The sequence below is a fragment of the Anneissia japonica genome, unplaced genomic scaffold, assembly GCF_011630105.1.
Source record: "Anneissia japonica isolate Jap-2015-1 unplaced genomic scaffold, ASM1163010v1 scaffold2202_len52422_cov99, whole genome shotgun sequence".
Taxonomy (NCBI): domain Eukaryota; kingdom Metazoa; phylum Echinodermata; class Crinoidea; order Comatulida; family Comatulidae; genus Anneissia; species Anneissia japonica.
In genome coordinates this window covers 1-5,224 of record NW_022725849.1, presented here as the reverse complement: position 1 = coordinate 5,224, position 5,224 = coordinate 1, and positions in this window count along the sequence as shown.

Genomic DNA, 5,224 nt, shown 5'->3' with positions numbered 1-5,224 from the left:
CCCTTTCGACGTTACTCGCTTCCTGAAAGATATCGATAACTTTGTATGTTGGTGCAACAATAATGACTTGCCTTTAAACACTTCTCAGTTTAAAATTATAGAATTGCTTCTGTTCTGTGTGATGGAGATATGAATATAGAACAAAAGTACATCGATCGGCTAAATATTGTCTGGCTGTAAGAGAAGAATTTTCAAAGCCTTGTTTTCTTCATTTTTTTTTTAGAGTGGGTGAAAATAACAGCACATTGATTAATGAATTAAACGATATGAAATGTTTAATGGTGTACTCATATTGTACTCATGGTGTACTCATAGGCATGTAAACTATTGAACACTGCATTTATTTTCGAAAATAAAGTGTCCAATAGTCTACATGCCTTGTCATTATTTTTTGTTTCACCGACTAATATATAATTTGAAAAACACACGTGGATTTACAATTTCATTACACAATGGTGCGCATTAAGAGGGCATTACACCAGAAAAATCTGGTTGCACGGCTGGAAATAATTATTTAATTATTATTATTATTATTATTATTATTATTATTATTATTATTATTATTATTATTATTATTATTATTCTGTTTGGCAAAAAGAAAGTGTAAATCAATTGACGTGGCCCTACTTGACTTTTTAACTATTCTGTTTTATTGTTGAGAATAAAAGATTATTATATTGTATTGAATTGTAAGTGCATTGGCTAAGGTAAATCATAGCAATTCTTTTATTATAAATGTACAATGGTATATGTGGCAATACATAAAAATGTATTTTTTCTCTTGTTAGGATATCATATAGAGTTATCTTCAGCGCAGTTGAGTCTTGTCTTCGGCCCATACCCATCAGTATCAGTAGTAGTGTTATCGGACTACTATTACTATAATTTTTTTTTGTATTTGTCGTACTACTCACCTTATGTCTTGCCCAATCGATCAGTTTGCCGATGCCAACGTCCTGTCGTGCACTGTTGGTCGGCCTTGGACGTTACTGGTTTCCAAAAATATATTGATAATTGTGTATGTTGGTGCAACAATAATGGCTTGCATCTAATCTCTTCTAAGTATAAAATTATTCGTTTATCTGGGGGCTCTTGAGCAGACATCTCTCCACTCATCTACACCCCATTTCAAATACCCAGAACCCACTTGTTCCAAAAGCAAAACGCCTTGGAGCCACAATCCCAACGTTTAAATCTCATAATAAAAATGTGTGCTCGAGAGCCTCTAAATGCTTAAATTTTGTCTCAAGAGTTTTTGTTGGCACTAGAGGTAACTATTTCATTTTCTTATATGAGTCTTGGTTTCGCCCATACTTGAATATTGTCGTTCTATAGGGGACCCTCAAGAGAGTACTTATACCCGTAAACTGGAACGTATGCGAAAAGCTGCTACTAGAATTGCCTTTATTCTGGGTGGGGGAGGTATAAAGCTAGGCCAAACTACATCGATCGGCTAAATGTGTGCCATCTTTATCCTCTTGTTTTTAAAAAGATTTCCGGAGCCTCGTTTTCGATTCCGTTTTTTTTTTTTAAGAGTGGGGGATTTTCTGTTAGCATGACAACTCCTTTATTAACCCCGTGATTAATTATCCTCAATTATATGAGTGCCCGTTCGAACAACCTCTTTATTTAGATTCTGTTATGTTAAGCAACAGGGCCCAAGAACTCTCTTCGTGACAGCCTGAGCAGCTTATATATGAAGATAAAAAATGTTTTAAAAAAAATAATAGCAGCCTGTTTTAACGACTAAAACGATATGAGATGAACTTTTTTTTTTCTATTTTTTTTTTTACTGATATTTAATGGTGTACTTATTTTTGATATATTATATTGTATTACATAGTATGTTAAGTGTCGGACCCTCGGCACATGATTTCCTTTTAGACCGTTATGTTGAATCTGTAATAAATAAATTTCATGTGGTTCCTGACGAAGAGCGCAAGCTCAAATAAAGTGACTGTGTTTTGTTACATTCAAGCCTTTGAATATTTCTTCCTTTAGGTATATAAATATAATTTATTCGGAATAAACAATGATAATATACGCCAAAGTTAAAGGTCTGTGGACCAAGAACACATTAATTAAACTAAATGAATATTCTGATACTAGTAATCTAAGTTTTTTACTTAAACTGGTGATAGCTAGTTCAAAGTATCCATTTTAATTTTTCTCTACGTATTTTGACAGAGATGCAAAGTTGTTATCGATCAAAATCAAGGGAGATTGAAATGATATATGGAAAAAACAGTGGATTTGTCTCTGATGGATTTTGTTATTATGAACCGGAGGCAAAATTTAGTACAGGTTTCTCTTATAATAGATACGGTATACAAAGTACCCATTCTTCGTACCAAAAGGACTATTCTTCGTATCTTTATGTAAGCCAAGAACATGTGAATAAAAGCTTACGTATACAACATCAGTGTGAACTTTGCGACGTTTATTTTATTTATACGTTTTTGCTTATTTTCAATCTTTCGATAAAAAAAAAGAATGAATAGGGGTGCCGAGGAAAAGCATAAGTAAAAAAGAAATTAACTGAATAACCAAAACCTTGCTAACAAAGACAACGCAACACAAAACCGTTTAAATAAGAATAAAAGGGAACAAATTTAACTAAATAAAACCTGCATGGATCGTCATACAAGGAAAATTAAACCAATCTCAGAGCAATAAATTGGGAAAAAAATAAATACATAAAAAATATATAATTGTTATAATCGTGTACATTCTTCAAAAATAGAATTTAAAAATTCAATAATAAAAATGATATACTTATATTATTGTAAATTAAAATTATTATATTATAAATATTTATATACAATTGTCATTTACGAAAATGTAGTATTCACAAATCTTCATTATAATATCAATTGTAATGTACAATCATGAGAATAAATGGTAAAACATATGTACAATCGTCAAATAGAATAGCAATACAAAATATAGTCGTCATTACATAGCAAAACGAGGGAATATTTGATCGTAAATATAAAAACAGAATAAATAGCGTACATTAATACAATAAAAAGTAAAATAAAGAAAAGTCTAAAAAAAGATATTTTTACAAAAAAAATAAAAATTTGGTCCAAAAAATACCTATATAAAAATATTAAACATCAGTAAAATTTTTCTTTAAACTCTGTTACTTATAAATGGCCCTTCAATAAGATTACCCTACTCGCGCGAATAAGCGCACTGGCGCTTAAAATATTTTTTGCACTTTTTGAGGGGCACTTATTCAAATGGTGCGATTATTCGAACGGGGCGCTTATGGAAACAGAGTGGAAATTGAGGGAGCGCTTTTGGACGGACATAGATGAAAATCGAGTGGTTCTTATGAGAACTTATTAAATTCAAGAGGCACATTTTGAATGAAAAACGATTATATAAGGACGTCAGGAAACCGCAAATTACGAATGGTGGTGCGGCGAAAAAGATACCGGTAATCGTCCAGAGTGCATGGCTTGTCACCACAAGAATGTTGTGAGTACAGTATTAGGGTTACAAAACAGCAGAATAACAGATGAAATTAGTGGTGGTGGTATAGCTTGTTTGCCATATTCGGCCGATTGAGATTAGCAGAATGGCACGATCATTGCAGGTTTTCTTGAAAACTCAGATGAGAATGTGTTAAAGGTGCAAATTATCGGAAAAGGAGTAGGACAAGGCTGTAGACAAATGTAAGAAGATGAAAGTTGGAAATATACTGTCTGTCTATGGAGCTCTCATCAGTCCAATATAAATATCCTCATTTTGATGTTGACTACAGGAGAATGTGATTCCACTCCACACTTCAAATCGTGCCAACATCCACAGTCCCAGGATTGATTGGAATATTGAGGGGGCGTTTATTCAAACGGGGCGCTTAAGGAAATTTTCACGTTAGGAGGGGCGCTTATTCAAACGGGACACTTATTCGCGCGAGTACGGTACTTCTAATCGCAACATCAAGTTCAGAAAAAAGCTTTCGGAAATCTTACTACCCCTGAATATTTAAACGCATCAGTAAGGGCCCTGGCATGATGGAATGCAAGAATTGAATGAATACTAGTCATATCCTTTTATAAATAATTGTTGGAGGGTAAACCCAAATAAATTAGCATTAGGAACTACGTATCTGTGAGATAATCAATAGAAAGCTTCAGTGACATTGGGAGACATATCTTGTAGAGATAATAGTTATTGAAAAGACCGGTTTGCATGAACAAATAGTAATAATAATAATAAATGAAAATTTCTATAGCGCCGGTGTCCTCCACCCAAATCGGCGCTCATGGCGCTTTGTGCATTAATAACCGGAGAAAACATCCATAAATAGTAATGTTTTCAAGTTATTTTTGAAACTGTTCAGAAGAGCATTTAACTGTAAAGTGCTATTTCAGTGTGCATTGCCCTTCGTAGGCCTACTGCTGGAAATTAGTTAGCAGAAATGAAACTTTTGGTCAGTTCTCAGCTGCTCATCGCCGTTCTCTTTTGGCAGGCTGAAGCTCAGTCGGGTAAGTATATGCGACTCAAGGTGTCACAGTCAATAACATATTATATTAGGCCTATGTACTGCAGATTCTCCACCGCTCAATTTTGTATTTATACCCTAGTGATGCTAAATCAGTAGAGAAACATTAGTCCCCGGAAAATGGTCACAGGGACCCTGATTTTCAATCTACAGCAATATACTTATCAAATTGTGTAACCTCTCTGGACACACAATATTTTCTAGTACACAAAATATTTTCTAGTATTTCAAGAAAGACTTGTCTTTCACTACATTATGCATTTTTTTTAATGATTCTTCATTCCTTAGTTTTTGTGTAATCTTGCTCACAAGCAGACAGCGGTGAATACACGTCCTCCTTTGCGGAGGAAATAACGATTGTTAACCATATTATCAATGGCTTAGATTTAACATCTATCAATTGAGCTACTGCAAGAAATAATGTTATTACTTTTTAGTTATTCAATTATCTTAATTTAATAATTAATTTATAGTACGATGATGTATGGACATTATGATAAATAGGCCTATGCTAATAAAGATATAGTTTTAAAATGTTTCTTCCCTCCCCCACCCCCACAAACAAAATGACTATCATTGATTGCTCTAAACATAGAGGAAATAAATCAGAAATTTATTTCCTCATTGCTCTACCGAGAGAGCAGGCTTAATATTTCCAAAATAGGTGATCCCATTATTAATGGATTCATGTGTCTTCACGGTTGGATG